The 22,201-nt window shown below is 34.7% G+C and overlaps 1 long non-coding RNA gene across 1 annotated transcript; it reads left to right on the plus strand.

Annotated features, from left to right (window-relative positions):
• Positions 1–11,180: 11,180 nt before the first annotated feature.
• LOC135293851 (uncharacterized) lies at positions 11,181–19,563 on the plus strand. Its single transcript, XR_010355940.1, has 3 exons — positions 11,181–11,227; positions 11,610–11,752; positions 16,940–19,563. It is a non-coding gene; the product is annotated as an uncharacterized LOC135293851 (long non-coding RNA).
• Positions 19,564–22,201: the final 2,638 nt, after the last annotated feature.

A 22,201-nucleotide genomic window follows, 5' to 3' on the forward strand; every position in this document is an offset into this window, starting at 1 on the left:
ATTATTTATTTAGGCTACTAAAATAGGGATTGTATTTATTAAGCTTGGCCAGCAGGGCTCTCTCTTGCATTATATTTGAATTCAATCAGACCATTTTAATTTTGTGTGCATAGTGTCCTTTTCTAGGCAATTTTAACCCTGAAATGATAAAGCACTAGTCTTATTTATGGAACCTATTAGCAAGGAATTCGAATGCCTTTGGATTCCAAGTTACAATAGAAAGATATTTGCTAAACTTTTGCATTTTAATTAATTTGATTTTTTTTTTAGTGATGATGTGTATATGCAACACTTTTAACTGCAATGTCTCTTAGGTAATTTAAATAGCAAAAGTTGTAAAATTTGAGTACTTACCACTCAAATATCAAAATCTTATTGTATACTTTCAAGACCTCAGGGAAATCCTGATGCTTGTTCAGATCCCACGTCTAGATACACAGATACTATGACTCTAGCTTGAATCTGTGTTGGGACAAGACTTAGGTACAGAATGTTCCTTCATGTCTTATGGTTCTTATGGAAAGAAAATAAAATCAAAGTTGCCCATTTTGAGCAGTCAGGGTTCAGGATCATACTCATAAAAAAATCAGACCTGCTTTCCCTTTATACCAAACCAACTTTTTGTTGTTGTTGTTGTTGTTGTTGTTGTTGTTGTTGTTGTTGTTGTTGGTGTTGGTTTTGGTTTTTTTTTTTTTTGCAATACGTAATACCACCACTGGCAAAGATATTCCTGTGTTATTCCTGTGTATTTCTTTGTGGTAATTTTATAATGATATTTGAAAATAGATATCTTAATAAAACATTGTACTTTTAAATGCATGAAAAGAAAAAGTTCCAATGTGAACAAGAAGATCTAGTAACTTAGTGGAAGATAGTTACCCCATTTATCTCAAATGCCTATCCAGGACTTTTAAAAGCGCCTATCTCTCCTCATCAGATACAGCTATATCTGGCTTAGACTAATGATCTATCGGTTTCCACAATAAAAAATTGTGTGAGATGCTTCCAACTTCCTCTTCCTACAGAATTTCTCTTTTTATGTCCAGAAACTACGTATAGCATTTAGAACCCAAATCCTTGTCATTCCAACATCTCTGTGATGCAACTGCAAACTCCCATGTGAGATAAAGGAAACATTGTAGAGAAGACTACAGAGTCCGAAGAGTACCTAATTCACTTCAGGACAAGTACATTGCCTGGCAGCTGCTAAGACTGACATAAATCCTTTTGCAGGACTGGAGACATTTTAATAGTTGCTGTGATAGAAGTGGGGTTTTTTTTTGCAGCTCAGCTTGCCCTACTTGTTATTCCTATGATGTTACTTTGAAGAACCATTTCCTTTGAGTTTTACAATGAAGCAGACATACAGCATTTGTAATGATTGTCCTTAAGTTTTCTTAAAAATTATTTATTTAAGAGGCATCTGTTGTCTTTTTATGGGGCATGTGTATTTCAATGAGCACACAACCTTTAACTGTAGTGTTTATACCATGTTTATAAATCACAGAAAAGTTTCAAATCAGAACTTTAGAGGACAGACTTTCAGGTATAGTTGCCTATTCCTGTTCTAGAGTACAATTTTATTCAAAACCCTAGAAAATCTTAGGACAGATTCCAGAATCCTGAACACCCAAGAAATGTTTTTGAATCTAGATGCATAAGAAAGAATTTAAGCAATTAGTTTTCAAAGCCTGAGATTGCAGACTTACATATAGTTAAATATGTTAACTGTATGTAACAGCACCCAATGATCCAAGATTCAGCTCATCTAATTTAGATCAATCATAAGTTAGATTAGAGAGCGACTCAGAACACAGAGTAAGATCAATATCTTCTTGGTTTCTAGCTTTTTCCATTGACTGAAGACTGAATCAAGATGACTGCCTCTGAGGCTACTCAAGATAAAATAAATTAATCCTTTCCTGTTTGACTCTACTGTAATATTTAAGTATTGAAAAGATGCAACAAAGTTTATTTTAAATATTGGATATAATAGAGACAGAGTAAATTAAGATTGAACCAAGGTTTAAGTTAATTTTGAATCACTGAGCAGTCTGGAGATTCTTAGCCTTTGCTTTTAATTTCCTGTTAAGGATTCTATCTGCAACTCAGATCCAGAAATGATAAAATACTAATACAAAGGCTTTTATTGTAGAATTTCTAGCCAGGAATGGGACAAGACCAGAAATACTGGTCTTTTGTTATTATTATAAATAAAGTGAAAGGAATAACAATATTTTGATCCAACAATCATGGACCTTTAGTAAACCAATCCAAAACTGAGAACTTCCTACCTCATGGCCTTCTGCCATGGACTATGTAACATAAGCTTAATGACATTGACCAAAATGAGATTCTGTGTAAATCACAAAACTTTACAGCACATCAGGCATCTCTAGCAGAAATAAGAGTTGAGAGCAGACATTTTATTTAATTTTTGCCGCTTTTCACATCAGTGCTGCACAGTGCCAGGATTCATTTATGATTCTTTTGTTCATATCCCTGTTCCTTCACTTCTACCAAGGTCAACATGCTGTACTAGAGACAGTTACAACAAAACCCAACAGAAATCCGACAGTAAATTTCATTTAAAAATCAATCTTTGTTATAACATAACAAGACCATTTCTAAAGGCTATCTCTGTAAATGTATGATTAGTATTTAAGGGAACACATGGATAGTTAAAGGTATATGCAATGAAATTGTAGAAGAAGCATTAAAATATGTAAACGGTCCTTCTATTCTTAGTTATTAGCATCAGTTATTACTAGCATTTCATGACTGCAACTTTTTCTAGTTGAATCTTATACAAAATAGGTATAGGTTTGTTGGAGTAAATCCATATTCATTCAGCAACAGTTTACACTTGCAAGAGAATTGCAGGGTTGCTGAAAACAACAGGAGAGGAATTAGGATAACATTAAGGCAAAGAACATCATTGTCAATTTATCACCCCTTTGCTCCTTCTGTGTTAAAAAAAACAAACATGGAGGGGAGTCTGGCATAGGTTCATAAGTTTAATATGGAAATTCAGCACTACCTGAACTTCTGCCAGAAATGTGCACAGTCATGAGTGATATTCATGTTAGATATATTTTTGTAGAAATTAGGTAAATGAGCAGTTAGCATGATTAACCATTCCACTTTAGCTTGACATCTGCTCACACCTTTAAAAATATGTTTTCTACCACCAGGGATCGATGTATTGATAGAATGGGTTTTTTTAAGTATTTGTTCTTTTTAAGTGCTTTAAGTAAGAGGCATGCAATTACAGTGAAAACATTAAAAATAAAGAAACAATAATCAAACATACAAATAGAAAATAGTAAGCACCAGTAAACACTGTGTAGTTGTTCACTGATAAATGATATATAGATGGTACTGGAAATGTCAAAATTGTGACTCAGTAATTTTTTCTGCAGAACAGTAAGGTCACTACCATATACCAATGACTCTCCAGGTTATAACTTCTCAGATTGTTTTAACTTCACACATATATTCTTCCAGGCCCGTTTCTGTGGTAAATAGTTTCAGTTCTACCAAGATTTTACAAGGTATGTTTTAGAGACAAAATTTATTTCAACTCTGACCATGGTCTTACTCTGCCTTGTGACTAGCACTTTAAACTTCAAAGCTGATACCAACTTAAGACAGATCATCACCATCCTTCTCTCACAGTGAAAATGATCTACAGTTTTCAGCTAATTGTCTTTTATTTTATCACTGTGGGCAAGCATGTGTTTAGCCATGTCCAGAAAAGCAGGAATGCATAACATGTAACTGCTTTCTGGCAAGACAAACACCATCACTCCAAAGATTTTCCCTTTTCTACTCCTTCCCTTTTCTTCTTCTTCCCTAGCTTTACATGCTGAGCACGATGCCATATAGTGTGAAATACCCATTTGGTCTATTGGGGGTCAGCTGTCCCAGCTGTGTTGCCTCCCAGCTTCTTGTGCATCCCCAAACTCCTCACTGGTGAGGCAGTATGAGACATAGAAAATTTCTTGTCTCTGTGTAAGTGCTGCTCAGCACTAACAAAAACATCCTTGCATTATTAATACTGTTCTCAGCACAAATCCATAACATAGCCTCATGCTAGCTGCTGTGAAAAAAATTTAAATCTACCTACCAAAGCCAAAACCAGCACAAACAGTAAAAAACAAAACTAAAGAAGTTCTAGTAATTAGATACTCAGGAAAATTGGTTTTATGAGGAATTAATACCATTTTCAGGAAGATAACTATTAGTATAGGGTTATAGAAGTCTACATTTGAAGAAAAGAGGTGACAGGAGAAAACAAAGAAATAAAACACACCAAGACATAAACAAAATAAACAATCCCTCTCCCTCAGAAATTACATCACTACTCTATATAAAACACATAAAAACTAGATAGAACTGAGAAATGAGATTATCAATAAAAAGTAAATTAAGAGAATACTGATTTATTGTGCCATCAACTCTTCAAAGGTGTTTGAAAGACATTTATTTATTATTCTTCAACTAAAACATAAAAGTTTTATCTAAAACCAGCTCTCTGTAAGATAACAATACTTACAGATTCTTTTATGAAAAGCTACGACCAACAAATTCTTTGAAAAACAGTGGTGAGTTGACTTTGGCAGGCTTCCATACTGTCACCCAAGTGCTTTCTCACCCCTTCTCCACAACAGGACAGAGAGAGAAAATAAATGGAAAATCCTAAGGGTCAAGATGGAGACAGTGAGATCATTTACCTATTACTGTAATAAGCAAAATAGTTGACTTGGGGAAACTAAATTCAATTTATTGCCAAATAGAATAGAGTTGGATAGTGAAAAACAAAGAAAAGAATTTTAACGCTTTTCCCAAACCCATTCCTTTTTCCTCCAGCTCAGTTTTAATCCTTCACCCCTGACTTCTCCACCTACCCTTAGTCTGAGCAGCACAGGGATGATGAGAAATAGTGTTGTGTCAGTTCATACCATTTCAACTCTACCTCTCCTTCCTTGTAATGCTTTTTCTCTGCCCAAGAAGATGTATTCTCCTCAATTCCTTCAGAAAGTATCCACCCACTTTGGTGTAGGAACCTCCATGGTCTGCAGTGTGGACATACATATTGATGTGGTCGTCTCCATGCAGCACTTCCTTTCCTTACTTAATCTCTCACCTTGATGTCTGAAGAGCTATTTCTTTTCAGGTTACTTGTTGGGTTCTTTTTGTTTGTTTGTGTTCAATTTTTCCACTCATTTCTCCCTCCTGGGGCAGCATTTTACCTTTTCTGAAATACATTTTCCCAGAGGTGTCACCCTCTCAGCCAAGGGGCTCATCTGTGTCCCAGGAAGGGTCCATTGGAACCCACTGGAACTGTCTGTCCAGAATGGGACTGGGAGACTTGAAGTTGAGTGATATGAACTACTTTATGTTCTTTTGGCTTTCTCTAGGTAAAACATGAATCACAGCCACTCCAATGAAGCCAAACTAATCAAAGGAAAAAAAATATAACAAAAAACTTTCAAAAAATATTGATCAGCAGTATGTAATTAGTGAACATTTTCTAAAATATGGCTCTGTTATTGGGATGCAAAAAACAGCTGAGAAGTGTTCAAATTTGTTTCCCCTGCTGCCTTGAGAGCTGGATTGAGAGTGGTAATCATAAAGAATAAGAAACTTGTAGTTACATCACTTTTTAAGTCCATTATATCATACAAAAATGTTCTGTCTCAAAGTAACTTGTTTCCTTTCAAAGACTGAAAGTGATTATTAATATCACCTAAAGTATCTTCTTAACTGAATCGGAAATGAACAGAAATTTTCAGTTTAACCAAAGGGAAGTAAGGTGGTTTTGAATTTTTGGTTTTGTTTTGTTTGTTTCTTTTTCTTGGGTTGTTTTTTTTTTTGTTGTTGTTGTTTTTTGTTTTGTTTTTTTTTTAGTGTGAATTAAGGAGCACCATAACCTTTATTAAAAATAACATGAGATCCTCCAAGTAAAGTATAACTAAGGGGAAATACGGAAAACAGTGTTTCTTTTATGTTTCTGTGAACGATGTAGTGCTTTGAATTAAATTATTCACATTTGTGAGCAGCAAAGCAGTGAAAGAATTACCTGTATGATAAATGCACTTCATTTCTCTCATCTGTTTGCAAGTGGAACTTGTGGGAGACAGAATGACAAAATGATTGAATATAAGGTCTGGGCCAATTTTAGATTGAATCTTGATCAAATGTGACTTTTCCTTATATCTAAATTCACTGTGCATTTTGTGTGAGTTCTTCTGCCAAGCCTAATCCATGAGTCAATATTTTCAAAATAGAAAGTATATCAGTGATACTGAAAACTCTAACAAATTCATGAACAAAACTTCAATGAAAAATTTTACACACTTTCATAGGAGCCAGAGGATTTATTGGAGTTGATTAAAAGTCTGAAAAAAATTACCCTAGAAAAAATTCCAAATTTAACAGAGAGTACTGTATTTTTTCATAAACTTTATCATTGTAGAAAAATACCATTCTCTATTATATACATAAGGTGAACAAATATGTATAGAAATTTTTCTTTTATATTTTAGACTTTTCCTCAATTTATTTTTGAAAAGTAAGAAATACTTCAGTTCTTAATAAGTGCTGATTTTGTATAAATTTCCTAGATTAGTTCTTGACAGTGTTTTTGTTTTTTTTGTTTTGTTTTTGTTTTGAGGACAACATTTTTGTCCTCCATATGTGTATATTTTCATGGATACTTCATCCCTTGAATGTTGTATCTATTGTGCTCGTATGGTTTTTTTTTTAAATTGTTTTTTTCTTTACCTAATGTTTTACTATTTATCTTTATAATGAACTTTTCTCAAAACACATATCTTTGATTCATTTAGGAATAGCATGTTTTGCTGCCATTATTCCATCCTTTTCAGAAGGAGAGAAATGGTTCTGCTGTAGTGTGCAGCAGAATATGTTTTCCACAATCTGTGAGGTTACAGTAAATATTAATCTATGTGCCAATTCTTTAAGAAAATATTCTAATCCCAAAAGAATTCAGATCCTGCTTATATGTATAATAAAGTCAATGAAAAGGAATTAAAAAAAAAAAAAAAGAAAATAATAAAATGTGTACGTATTTCCAGTCCTGGTTCTTAAGGCAAGCTCAAGATACATTTCTCTAGTGTGTTTTATTATTTAAAAGCTTTTCTTTTGTAGCAGTATGTTAAAAGCCTTAATATCATCATGGCGTAATGCAACGATAATTTGATGTGATTGAACAATATTAAGAGAACACAATAGTTAATAATGTGATGTGATGGACAGTCATAGTTGTTCACATGTTATGTTGATGGGCCGGTCTAAATAGCTAGTGTTTCAAAAGACATCATATCAGGGAACTTAGACTGCATAGCTTCTCCTGAAACCCTAAGACGTGATTATAATAATCAGCTTACTGCTTTGCACTTGCTGGAAGCTGTTTGCTATTTCCATGAGTTCAAACTACTGCTGCTATGTCATCTCAAAGAATTTCAGATGAGATTTCATCAGAAAGAGAACTTTTATTTGTAGAGGTTTTATACATTTATGCATCAACATAACGTGCAAAAAGGTATCTTCCAAAAACACATATTGCTTCAGAAATATAATGAAAGAATTTTTATGAGAAGAAAATATTTTTGAACTTTTCAGTGCATAGCAAATCATACAAATCCTTTCCCCCCACCCCCGTAACATGTCAAAGCCTTTTCTCTCAATGTTTAAATACTTTTTTATTTACTAAACTTGAAGAATTATTTTCATCGTTCCAACGAAAGATTCCCCAAAATCAGTTAACAGAAGTGTTTGGTGGGAGTTTATATTAATCTTACTGAAGACAAAATATAAGTGATTTTAAAAAAAACCATATAGAGTTGGAGGAAATAAACACAGCTTTCTATCTTCTTTATATAAATAATGTCCTTCTTTATACCTTCTGTTACAGTATTAAACTGAATATCAAATTCCTGTGCTACAGATTTACAACCACTGTGTCTAGGTCTTCTTCCAATGTCTTAATGTATTGGACTATGATTATGTTTACAAATTATGATTAGTTTACAAATTTCCAATCTCTAAGGCAATCTTTTGCCATTATTACTTTTCTAAGACCTCCCAATTTCTTACATTTTGTATCAGTCCATATTACAGTATGCTGGAGAGCAATGCCTTGGAAAGGGACATGGGAGTCCTGGTTGGTAGCAAGAGAAATGAGAGTCAGCAGTGCCCTGGCAGCCAGGAGGGACAACCCTGTCCTCGGGGGCAACAGGCACAGCATTGCCAGCTGGGCAAGGGAGGGGATTGTCCTGCTCTGCTCTGCACTGGGGCAGCCTCACCTCCAGTGCTGGGGGAAGGTTTGGGTGCCAAAATGTATATATAACTATTATTATATATATGGTTCAGAGGAGGAGAACAAAGATGGTGAAGGGTCTTGAAGGGAAGCCAAATGAGAAGTGGCTGACATCACTTGGTTTGTTCAGTCTGAAAAAGAGGAGGCTGAGAAGAGACCTTATTGCAGTTACAACTTCCTTCTGAGGGGAAGAGGAGGGGCAAGCACTGATTTCTTCTCTGGTGACCAGTACAGGACCTGTGGGAATGGGCTTAAGCTGTGTCAGGGGAGGTTTAGGTTGCATATTAGGAAAATGTTTTTCACTCAGAGGGTGTTTGGGCACTGGAACAGGCTCCCCATGAACCTGTGACCCAGGAAGTGGTCTCAGCACAAGCCTGACAGAGCTCAAGAAAAATGTGAACAATGCTCTCAGGTACATGGTGTGACTCTTGGGGATGTTGATGTGCAGGGCCAGGAGTTGGATTTTCATTACGTTTATGGTTCTAATTCAGAATCCTTTCTGATTTTCTGAAATTCAATTATAAAAAGAAACATGAAAAATAAAACTAATATGAAGAAGCTGATAGTTGGAAATATAAACCTCATATGAATAAAATTGTATTTTTTAAAAGGAAAAAATAGAAATTTAAGCAGTTTTCTAGAATGAGTAAAAAATCTATGGCAAAAAAAAATATTCTATTCTCTTTTGGCTTTACTGTCTTAGCACAAAGGAATTAATGCTGCTGGAGCATATACTTTTACCTCTTAATCACATTTTAACACATATTACTTGTATCATATCCTGACTTGTGAGAAAAGTCTGTAATCTTTACAGAAACATTCTTTAGCACTCTAAATAAAGGTAGATTTATAGGAAAGTGTTCCAATTGTGCGGATTCTAATCTCCTGAAAAGTTGTAGATTACACTTCAAATTTTACAGTGTTAGTGAAAATAGACAAATTTTCATGGTGTAGGTTTAATAAGAAATTGAGGTGTTCTAGTTTTGCCTGGTTCTTACTGTAAACAAAAAAATATCCATGAAAAAATTTGTTTTAATTTTTAGGCTCAAAAATAGTGCAAAGTCTAGAAGGTGTTTTTGGAAATATGGAAATACTCCTACTTTTTCTTTTAATATTTATAAAATTGTTATCCAAGGATTTAGTGGTGACATCCTATACATTACAAGTAAATTTTCTATCTCTTTAAAACCTCTGCTTCCCTTTCCTTTTTCCAGTATTCATTCTGGTAGGGTGAATGTCTATTCCAATATTACTTCTGTTTTATCTCCTACATGTGGTGACCAAGAAATGAACATAAAGGTTCCAGAAACTGGTTAAAATGATAGCACAGACTTCTCATGCATTAAGTTACCTTTACAGTTGCAAAAATTGCAGAAATTTATTTGTTTTTGGTTCCATTGTTCAAGCAAAGTCTGCATTGTTCTGCAATGTCTAAAGAGTACCTTTTACTTTCCTGAAGTTCTTATTTATAATATTTCTTATCAGTTTACTTAAACCTTAATATATTCAGAAGTAGGGTTTAAAATACTGTTCTTACATATCTGACTTCCTTTAATCTATATAGAATGAATTCACTCCTATGGTGTGAGGAAATGTATGCAGTTTAAAACTCACACCATAAAAAGAAGGCCTAGATATTTTCCATAACATCTAAAGTACTGTATTCTGGATGTGGCTTTGATGAAGTAACGGCCTACAGTTTGCTTTTTTTCTTGTTAGTAAAGAAGAAGACAAAATAACTAGGGAAAAGAGTAGAAATAAAATGCACTATGTTTGAGATTTTTTTTTGCAAGTTGTTTGTGGGGTTTTTTTTAAATTTGGTGAATGTCAGATTAGTTCTTATGTATATGCCTAAATCTTCCATCTTATTTTTTTTGCCTTAGACTCTCCTACCTACTTTTTATGTCCTATCTCTGAAACACTTCCAAGAAAGAAATAAAAAAAGATAGAAAGATAAATGGAAACTCTGTTCACTGTGGAAAATGACAGGAACTGATCTCATAAACGTAAAGTGCTGAGAGCTGTAATGTTAAAAACAGTCAGTCATCCTACCTATATGACGGAATCTCTTTCAGAAAACTGAAAGAGATTGATCTTAAAGATTTGCCAACAGTGTGATCAGAGTAGCTAGTTTAAGCTACTCTACCTGGCCAGCTGGTGAAGTGGCCTAGGAGATGGAGAGATGTTTCTAAGACCAGGACCGCAGGTGGAACTGGCTGTCTGCGGGGGCACTATGGGGTCTGTGCTTGTTTCTATCTAGTGGGAGGCAGTTGGGAAGGATAAGGATCTGGGACCACCTGCTGCATGGACCATGAGTTCAAGGACAACTCCTGAGGAATCTGCGGTGTGTCAGTGTGGGGGTGTGCATGTTTGTAGGTTCCCAATGCACACCTGTGTTATGATCTGGAGTGGTGTTGCAGTTTGGATTTACTTCGTTATGTTACTGTTAAATGGTTCATTCTGTTATCCCCCCCCAAGTTTTCTGCAAATTGTTTTTTCCCCTAAGTTGTACCCTCCCTCAAGATATTCCCTTTCCTTTGTTCTAGTTCCTTCCCTGCCTGTCAAGGTGACCCTGCTATTTTTGTCCTGAATGTTCCCTGCCACTCACCCCCTGGGCCAATCCCTGATTGAAACACCCACTTGGAAATCTCCTAATCCATGACATCCCATTGGCCCATGTGACCTTTCCCCTTGCCTTCCTCTATCCTGATTGGTCCCACAGTGTTGATGTTATCTCTTTGCTCCATCCTTGAAATCCCCCTATTGGTTGATTTTCTGTATCCACCCCCTGGTTGGTAGCTGTATTTAAACCCTTGCACAACAGCGCCTTTTTGTTTCTGTGCTGTGGAAGCTTATCCTGTAATGTTTGCAGCTGTACAGGTTCAGTTGTTGGGAACCTCTAGTCCTCAGTTGTTCATCGCTCTTGTTTTTGCTGTTGGAGTGTACAGAGCTAGCCTGGGTTTTGATGGGATTTGGCAGGGTGGCACTATGATGTCAGATGTTCTCCTACGTTTGTACCTCTGTTGCAGAGACTGTCTGCATCCATTTTGTTGAGGCAATCAATATTATGTGTAGGGATTGGTTTTGCACTAATGGATGTGTGATAGAAGACAGGCACAGGATGAGGCCATTGGTGCTGGGGTCATGTGTGAGCTTCGTGTGATCTGGGTGGCTGAAAGTACTTATATATGCCTATGCATTGTAGATGGGAGTTTGTGTGTCTATTGGGACTACAAAATCAAGTTGTTTATTGTTTGTTCAGGGAATGTGGAGTTGTGTCAGCCTTGACTCAGGTGGCTGGATTTGACTTGCAAGAGAAGCTGTAAGGTAACACATGTTTTGTTCCTGATGTCGCTTGATAGTTCAGCATAGCTCTGTGAACATCACAGTGTCCTGAGATACTTGGTAAGCTTTTTCTTTTCCCCTTTGGTTCATCCTTTGCCCATGTTGATAGTATGGTTTCAGCTGAGCTGGCTTGGTAGCTAGAGTAGGAAAAACTTCTGGATGTTGTACAGCTTAACTCAACAAACTTGGCCCTAAAATTGAACTGTTGAAGCACAGGTAATGACACAGCCAAGAAAACCGGCAACATACACATATTCTAGAATTGTGCCACAAATTAAAAATAAAATAAAATAAAAAGCTAAGGAAATTAACAGAAAATGTGGCAATCAAACGGAAATCTATGTGATATATAGGAAATAGAAAGAGTTCATAGAAGGTAGGTTGGAAACCAGATTAAAAGCTATCAAAGAAGATGGAAAAGGAAGAATATTTACGGAAACGTGACAAAGGCAGTGTCTCCAGTACCTATGTGAAAAAATCCAAAATGAAGCAGAGACAGGGTTATGTGTTTCTGTTTTTTTGCATTGGAAACATTTAAATAAATGGTATTAGAGATTTTTGCATAGATAGGGATAAGTAGGTGATGGAAGCTAGATTGTAGTGAATGTTAAGAGAAGAGAAACCTAACAAAAAAAACCCCAAAAACCTTACGGAGTTCCAGATAAAGAGTATTTGGTAAAAGCTTGCAGAACTGTTGCACAGAAAAAGAAGAAAAATTATTTTGTTAGAAAGTATTTTGAAATAAAATAAGGTGTCAACTTGTCACTGAATTTTGTCCATTGCAACCACATACACCCAAGCACTTGAAATTTTATCTGTGTAAAATATCTACTGTAAAAACTGACAAACTACAGCTCACAAAGTACTTTGCAGTTTCTGAAACTTGAGGAAATCTATATATATACTTGAAAAAAGACTAACACAGCTGCGAAGTTCTAGGAAAAGGGAACAAGAAACATCAAGTGTGCTGCAAGTGTTCTACTTTCATCAGTATGAAATTTGATGATCTCCATGCCAAAGGGGAAAGAATAATCCCTAGCAGTTCATCAAAAATTAATGTGTTGAGAATTTTTTCTGTGTCAAAGTCACAGAAACACTGAATACTAGAGCAAGACATCAATAACGAAAATACCAGGTCTGAACACCAGTGAAAAAACTTACACATTCTGCTGTGCATGCTATCTTTTTCTGTGATCACCATCTAATGTTTGATGTGAAGGTGAAAAAAACTTAAACATGGTATATGAAGGCCAGAGGAAAAAATCTTCTCCATCTGCAGAAAGCAATAAGCAGAACCATAAAACATGCATTTAGCGTGATGCAATATTTGAAAAACAGATGTACAGCTGAATTTAGTGCTAGAGGTATTTTGAATGCTCTATAACCACCGCAAATGGGACTACAGCTTTAAGAAAAACTTTTATGGATTGATGCTGCATTATTTTGATGCTTGAAAATGTTTTTATTTTGTTATTTAAAGTGTGCAAGGTACTAGAAATTTTCTCTCGTTCCCTTGCAAAGCCATTTTATATTTCACTATGAAAAATATTTTATGTAACAAGTTCTTTTAAAATGTATCAACTTAATTATTTTTCTTTTTTTTTTCACATGGTTAAGATGTGTTCACTGTTTTTAGTCCCAATATTTTTTTTTTTAATGTTCATGACAAGCATTATATATCTAATTCATTTAAGACTGATGCCCATGTCACATGCCTTTTGAAGTCTTTCCAACCAAATTGGTTATTTTTCTGGTGAAGAGGTACCTACAACAGAAAGAAACATACCAGGTATAAGGGGCTGGTTTCCAGGCAGGTGTATATAATGCATTTGTATGTCCCTGCTCTATTGCATTGGTTTCTCTTCAGATTACAAGAGGATTTTTATTTCCAAGACAAAAACATACTCTGTTTAATATTCCTTTTAGCTGTGTTTTGTTGTCACAGCTCCGTGGTTGCCCAGAGTCATTGCATTTTGCTGAATGAGTGTTAACATGAGGGCTTCTACAGAAAGTGTGGCTGAAGAGAAGGTGTTACCTCTTGTTCTCACCAGAGGCGATATGATGGCAACTAAATATTTCAGATACGCCGACACTGCTAAGTATGAAGAATAAAAGTAAACATTGCAAAATTCTCTTTTAAAAAGCAACTAAGCAGATTATTACAGAGTGAACATAACTCTTAAGAGAAACCCAGAACAACAGTGGGTACATTTCTACATTCACCTTTTTTTTTTGGTGGTGTGCTTTTTTTTTTTTTTTTTTTTTTTTTTTAATTGTCTTTTTTTCTACTGGTTTATCCTGTTCGTAGTTCTGGATCATTTAGTACTTGTTGTCTTTCCTCCGAAACAAAGGCTTGATCATGTAGGTTTGACATTTTACTTTCTGCTTCCTGCTTTTAACCAAGGTAGACCAGTTTGATGGATGGTAGTATTGAAATACACAACCTGCGGAGAACAGCTTACATAGTTTAGAAATACAATATATTTGTATGAGGGTTTGTCAGCATATCTAGAATGCATTAACAAGATGTTCTGCATGCTTCTAACTATTAGTTTAAGGTCTTAAAAAATAGTAAGTTTTTCTCTGTGGGATGCTGAGAAGAATAAATATGTGTCATCTTTAAAGGATGCATGCTGTCATCTTAAGCAAGAAGCACATTATTTGGGGAAGACATGTTATCACCCAAGGCATAATTACTATCTGGAATTAGATTCCCAAATTACAATTTGCCCACACACAGCTTCCCAACCTCACAATTTTTTATTGAAACCTCAACATCAGAAAACACTGTTTGTGTTTCCCTTTGTAAGGATTCTTTATTTTGTTTACCCTACAGAATGATTCATGTGTCCTGGAAGCCATTTACCATATCTACTCTGTGTGTGGATGAGTAACTTGAAAGTTCTTGTATAAAGGTTGAAGTTGTTGATCTTGGAGGTCTTTTCCAACCTTAACAATTCTATATCACACTAGAAACCTATGCTCATGATAAAATCTTTTTTTGAACAGACCTCAGGCAATGTAGATGATTACTTAGTCCAACTTTGTCTCAGAGCAGGTCTAGTTACAGAAAGATAACTGTGCCTTGTCATAAGGATCTCTAAGAATGAAGAAATCTCAACCTCAACCAACTATTTATTTCCTCTTTTAGAATAAATGAATTTGTAATACTGCTGAACTTCCATATATAGACTAGTTATAGTTATAAAAGACTGTAATTTCTTTGAGTTTTTTTTCTTTTTTTTTCTTTTTTTTTTGTGTTTGTTGTTTTAGATTTTTTTTTTAATGTAAAACATGGGAAATTTTTAGAAAGCATTAGATCGTCAATCAGACAAGTTATACAAGGAAGCCAATATATTTTTTTCTACTAAAACACTTATCACTGGAAAAAATTTCAAATTAAGACACCTAGTAAGACATCATCAAAGAGCTATTTGCATTGTGCATTTATCCACCATAGTTACATAGCTGTTGAAAATACTTGTCAAGGCAGATACCCAGATAATAAAACCTTTTGTAAATGCAATTTCATACATTGTGATAACAGCTTTATACTATGCAAAAGTAAAGCCATCTGCAGCAGAATTTAGAAAAAAATGCTTCTTCTTGATAACCTGAAATGTCATGGAATTTGCTGGATAATGTAAAGTCACATAGAGTTCTGAGTCTGACAAATTTCATAAACCTTGCAAACATAACTTTAGTTCTTCTCATTGCTCCATCTTTCCTTCCCCAACCCAGCTATCTTAATACAATTTTATTGAGATCTTTCACTAAATGGAATCGGGTAAATAATTGCAGTATTTGCTGGGGTAAACCATTAATTTTCTTTATGTTCTATGTTAAAGCATAGAACATACAGAAAATTAATGGTTTATTCCAGGAAAACCATTACCCCCATATGTTAAAGCTCTTCTATGCTTGAACAGCTAAGTCTCCATTTGCTGGATGATTTTTTCATTTCCTTTAAAGATTTTACAAAAGAAAACTGCCAAATCCATACAATTCTGTCATTTCAGTGATTTTTTTCTTCATTAACTAGAAGTACAATTTCTAAGAGGACCTTTCCTGGGAAAAAAAATGTAACCTTTAAATGGAAATGGGGCACCAGTGTAGACCATAGCATTGTAGACCTCTAATTATAGTACTTCCATTCCCAGTAAGAGACCTCAGGCTTTTCATTAACTTTGCATGGACTTGGGACTAGGGTTTGTGAGGCTTGCTTTGTACGGACATGTCTTGAAACTTTGGTTTTAGGTTAGTTAACAGCAACAGTACCACAGACTGTTAAATTATTCATTTTAGTTGTTGTTTATCTTTGTTCAGTTTGGTTGTTAAACCATTATCACCATAACTTTCACTAATAGTACTAACCAGTAGGCATTCAGTGCAGAACGACCTATGACCATAGAATATAATACATGAGAGCAGTCTTTAAAATGCAGGCACAGGATGAAGCTGGAAAACTCAGGGCTTCGTGCAGGTCATGGATCACCAGTTATTTGCCATCAAAGGAAAGCAACTTAAAGTGATGGGTGAAGAGGTTATGGGGATGAAGAAGAGAAAAAAAAGATGAAGAAAGAGGAAGGCATACTGTGCATTAGAAAATGTCTTAAAGTAGTCAGTGAATTCTAGGGGAAGCAGGTAGAATTGCCGACCATTAGTACTCTATGTCCTTTGGCAAAGGATTTGTCATACTGAAAATTTGCTGCAGTCCTTCCAGCATCCAGCTTCTTAGGGACTCAGAGCAGCTCAATGAGGGTAAAATAGCAGAAATAGGGATATAAACTGGAAAGCTTGTACATATAAGTTTAAATTATTATTATTGGGAAGTAGCACTGATAAAATACTGGAGAGAGTATGTTAGTATTGTGACAACTTTATTCCTAATGACATGGTCAGATTCTTAATTTTTTGCACTACCAGCAAATTATTGTGTGTACATATTAGCTATGTTTCCTTATCCCAGGTAAGCTGCTTGGGGCTTTGGTTTGGTATCTGGATTTTGAGACTTAGTTGTGAATTGAATTCAGTCAGGGAAGAACCAAATGGCTTTGTCATGATACACAGAATTATTGTCCCATATATTTTAGTACACTTATTCAAATTCTCTAAGAGTGGTAAATTGTTGAGCATGTGGAAGGAGGAAATACTAGCACTAAGGTCAGATTAAATGTTAGTTCAGGGTTCTTGTGCATATGCTTTATAATACAGTCATTAATTATATGATCACACTCTCTATTTCAGGATTGCCATGAAAAAGAGAGAAGGAAAGAAAAAAAGTCACATTTCATTCACCTTATAACTTGCTGCTTGGATTCATCAGTCACAATTTTCATTCTGCCTTCTAAATAGTCATTAAGTATCAAGAGCGGTGATCGTGTCACACTTTATGGATAGAATCTAAATTTAAAGAGCAGATTAAAATTTTATACATACATACCTGCATGAGTTAAGCAGTAGATCCATCTTTGGATTGTCCATTAATGCAATTGTCCATCAATGCAATTAAAATTACCAACAAGACTTGTCTTTGCATATGCTTTAAACTGATGTTCCAGCTCACTTAAATAGACATGTGTTTGAAGGATGTCCTTACAAACTATTTTTTGAGAGAACATACAGGAAAATAATTTTAAGTATTTTCATTTTCCTTCTGATTTACATAGAGAATGCTAGAGACATCATCCTATGCTGAAATATTATTTCGTTTGATGCATTTTCTGTTAATGTGAATTCCTTTATATTAATCTGTGTAAGAACCAAATCTATCAATATGTCTATGTTTTTTTATTTTTGGAGGGTTTCCTTTTTGTACCTTTTTTTTATGGTTTGGATAAGGTTTATGGTGGTTGTAGGTCTTGGGGGGGTTTGAGAGAGAGAGAGAAAAGGGCAGAACAATATAATTGTCATGACAAGTGTATTAAAAACAATCAGTAGAGAAAACTGTAAATAACAGAAATAGTTACAAATATTTCAGGTGGGAAGGATGCCAAAGAGAAGACCTAATTCTGTATGTCCCACAGGAAATCACTATGAAGCAACATATTCTGAGTTATGGGAAAGTGAGATATTTTGAACACCATATTATGACAGACCTCACATTGAGGGCTTACACTAAACTGGAGTAGAGCATATGAGAGAAATTCTGAACACTTCATATGGACACCCAGTGTCTACATGAAACATTTCATCATTAACTCACAGCATCTTTATTGATTGCAATTTAAAAAATTAAGAGAAATATGTGCTTTCATGTCTCATATGTGTTGAAGCTTGTCCCTGGTGTCCCTTGAACAGAGAAATGTCTCATAGGCTCTCTGCTTAGACATACTCACATTTTCTGGGAAATTAGGACAGTATCTTCTGTCTTGGGGTCCAGCCTTCCTTAGTATTTCATAGTAATATGCTGAGCCAAAGGTATAGCATCACAAAGCATCTAGGAAAAAAGTAGAACCAGGCAACCCATAAGTTACTACAACAGTGTGCTATGTTAAAAACTGTGAGACAGACAAACATTTTTTTTTTTTGTCATGGAAATTAAGGACATATAGTCCCATCTGTTTCTTCTCAATCTTTAGGTGAATTTCCAACAGGTATCACCTGGCATTCTATTCAGTGTCTTAAAAGAAAACTTCAGGCGTAATCTTTTGTTGAAGTCTTCTGTCCAAATTTTTCTCTTTCATGTGAACAGAACAGATTCATAGGGCCCCTCTGATCTTCCTGCATGTTTAGAAACACCAATGCCAGCAATAGTTCCCTTCAGGGAAGAAGAGCAGAATAGATAATAAGTGCTCTATTGTGCAGACAGGAGAGGAAAATTTAGTTTTAATGATCCCATTACTTTCTGCTAGACTGCTAAAAATTACTGTACTGAATAAACCAGTAGATGCTGCTTTTTGTCAAATAACAGGAATGTCTTTCATAAAACTTAATTTTTTTACAGATACTTTGTAGGGCAGTTAGGGCAGCTTAGCAAATTCCTTATTTCCCACTGGACATTGTAATTCACAACAAACTAATTAATATTTTATCTGAAAATGCTACATACTTTAATTGTAGTTTATTTTTAATTAAAATTAAGGTCCTGAAGCAGTCAATGACAATTATGAATGCATGCAAGGCATTAAATATGACAATTTAAATTTTTAATTATTGATTATCACATTGACATGCTAATTGTTTTTGGCAAAATCACAGGATGCTTTACTTAAATACTCATATAACTGCACTACCCATTTTAATTACTGAGAAAAATTATGTAGTGGCTTTACAGAATTTTAAACCTTAGAGAGAACAATAGTACAGGGGATTTGTCTTTGGAAAGATCAAAATGTTCACCATGAGTAAATCTTATATTTGAGAAGTGGAAGACAGTAAAGCACTTACAATGTAACAGTGAAAATAACAGACAAGTTTTAAAAGCTTTTCAGGAAGCAATCCAACTATGTGTTTAAATATTGAAAAATGCATCATTGCATGAAATAGAACAAACACGATGGGCATCTAAATGTATCCCTAGATGGAAACTAATTTTTACAACAAGATGTGTTCTAGAACTCTCTCAACATCAGTTGCAACATGTAGCTGTCTCAAAACAATAATTAATTTCCTGGAAAGCCCAAGGGTTTTTTTTTATTAAGACACCAAATTGAACATCACTGCCTTTTTCCCTACTGCTTCAGCAACACAAGCTAAAGTCTAGTTAACATTTTGGGCTTCAGGATCATGAAAGAAGCAAATTAAAATGTGAAACATTCTGTAATCTGATTGTTCCTGAATTTAGCTTCTTTCCTCACAGAATGTAAAGAAATAGCTGCTTGGGAAAAAAAAAAAAAAAATTAGAAGGCTTGTTGTGAAACAAATTCAGTGAGTGCAAGAAAATACAGTTATTATGTGTTCCTCATGAGCATGAGAGTCATTGCATCCTATGAGAGATAGATATCCTAAATCAGAAAGACAACTGAAAAAATTTGCAGTTACTTAGTTGTGATTTCACAATTCTACTTGTATAGTTTAATACATGTTGCTGCCTGGGATATAGGCTTGGCTTTTTTTAATGGATGGCAGCATGAGGTCAAGCTTTCCTATAATCATTTCTCAGGACCCTTTACACCTTTTTAAGCCAAACTGTGCATGGTAACATTACTTGGGACTGCTAGTAATCGAGTTTTAAAACATACTTTTCACAAACAAATTGTGTTCTCAGTTCTCTCAAAGTATATTAGAAATCTTTTGTAAATGCTGCTTGGATTCAACTTTATGTTCTGGCAAAGATACTAAAGAATTTTCTAAGTTGTACCTATTTTGTTTCATATGTTCATGATAATTTATTATTTTTCCCCATATTGTTTAAAACAGAAATAGAAATTCTCACATGTTCACATGTGAATACACCCTCAGATTTTATAAAGTTTTAAACTATGAAATTATTAAACCAGTTTTGGTGATTAAAATTATTATATTGTCAGTTTCTGTATTCTTTACAGGAAACATTTTCTCTGTGAACTTCATTGTAATAGTGGGTTGAAAAGCCTTGGCCATATAATTGGGAGAGTATCAGTAATGTAAAATTTATACTCTGTGTTTGTGCAAAATGTGCTGTTGGAACAGTCAATGCAGAGAAAGTTTTATGGTGTATAAGCTTACTGATAGTGGATTAAATACTGAAATACATTGCAAAAGAGTGTAGCTTGATTTATTGGGTATTACTGTTTTCAGAGCAAATCCTATTTCTTGGCTGAGCTCAAACAGAAAAGGATATAAAAATGCATCAACTGCAGGTTGTCTTGATTAATGTCTTAACACTTGTAACATTCTGCTTTTGCTGAACTGAAAAAGGTGAGGGACCATGATGTTAACAATTTCTACAAACTAGTTTTTTGTGCAGACTTATGGTTATTCTTACCAAGATCAGCTGTTTGGTTCTCTAGAGAAAAACTAAGGATGGGATAGTTGGATGTACAGCCAAATGGGAGGAAGGCAGGCAGGGAGGGAAATAGGGACAGAAGAAGGGTTGGAGAAAATGAGGTTCAGACTGCTAGATAAAATTTTTGTATTTACTCAAATGACAGATAAGTGAGGTCCAGTGCAAGTATAATTTAGATTTTGGGTAAATCTTTATTTATGTTGAACTGTATTTGCAGAAAACAAAAAAATTCTTCCTTTCATTCTTTCAGAATTGAAGCTTGTCTCAAGAACTTCAGAAATGAAAACTACTTCCCATAAGATATTGTGTAAGATATAGAATCAAACCCAGTGTTCTCAGTATTAAAAGAGAAATGGAAAAATAATGCAGAATAAAAAGATTTTTCAAACCTTAAAAATGGATAATTAATTCCAATCTTAAAAATTTTTTTCACGTAAGAGGCATATTCCAGGAATAAAAAATACACTTTTGATTACAAGTTTTCAGAAAATGCTGAATAAATCTCTGTAGATTAAAAAAAATTACTGAAACTCTAGGAGATACATGCATGAAAACTAGAATTAGATTTAGGCAGCATGGTGCTTTTGTCTGAACTACATGGAAAAGATTAATTTTGATAGTATGTATGTCAGTGCTTTTTTCCAGAGAGCTTTCATTCAATGTGCCAATCTTCAGTCAGAAATAGGGCATTTTCAAATAAAATGTTGAGTATAATAATACTTCATCTATTTTTGCCCTATATGAAGGAAGCAAATTTTAAGCCATTTCTGTTTAGAGAAACCTCCTGAAACTCTTTTGGTGTAAAACCTAAAGTTTTATAGCTCTTGCTTTCATCACCACAGTCAGGCTCCTAGCCTGTTCAGCAAGTATTCTCCTGTAACACTCTGCAGAGGTTTTCAGATCATAATAATGCCTGGGATATTTCCAGTTCTTGGCCTGTACCTTTCTTTTTGAACATAAAAACATAAGGTCAAAAGTACTGGGTTAGATCAACATCTTACCTCTGATAGCAGCCAAATGTCAATCTATCATAAAGGGCACAAGGAAAGGGAAAACACGTATTTCCGTCTAATAATCTTCGTCCTTCAAAAAATTGTAATTTGTCTAATTAAGTGCCTGTGTAGCCCCAAACTGTTTTCTTTTTCATAAGCTAACACAACATTCTTTTGAATTGTATAAACTTCTGTGAAATATTTCCCAGGTCTAAGTACATGTTATATATGTATGAAGGAAAAAAACCCCAGTGTTTTTTTGTTCCATCTTATGCCTTCTTCTGATGTTTCCTGACTATTGGTTTAAACACAGAGAACAATTCCTATGAGCAAACAATTCTTGTCCACCTTGTTCTGCATACTGTACTGCTATGGCTATGAATTTTTTTGTGCTAAGTCATCATCAAAAGAGCAAGAGCATTCATCTTTTGTGGCTTGGTAATATTCAGAATATGTTAAGGCTACAACATCAAAAATATGTTCAGTGTTGAAGTCTTGTTTGGACTGATAAGCCTTACATATGCAAACACAGTGTAGAACATTGAATAATGTCTGCAGACTCATCGCAGGATGGATTATGGTGGTAAA

This window comes from Passer domesticus, chromosome 2, assembly GCF_036417665.1.
Source record: "Passer domesticus isolate bPasDom1 chromosome 2, bPasDom1.hap1, whole genome shotgun sequence".
Taxonomy (NCBI): Eukaryota; Metazoa; Chordata; class Aves; order Passeriformes; family Passeridae; genus Passer; species Passer domesticus.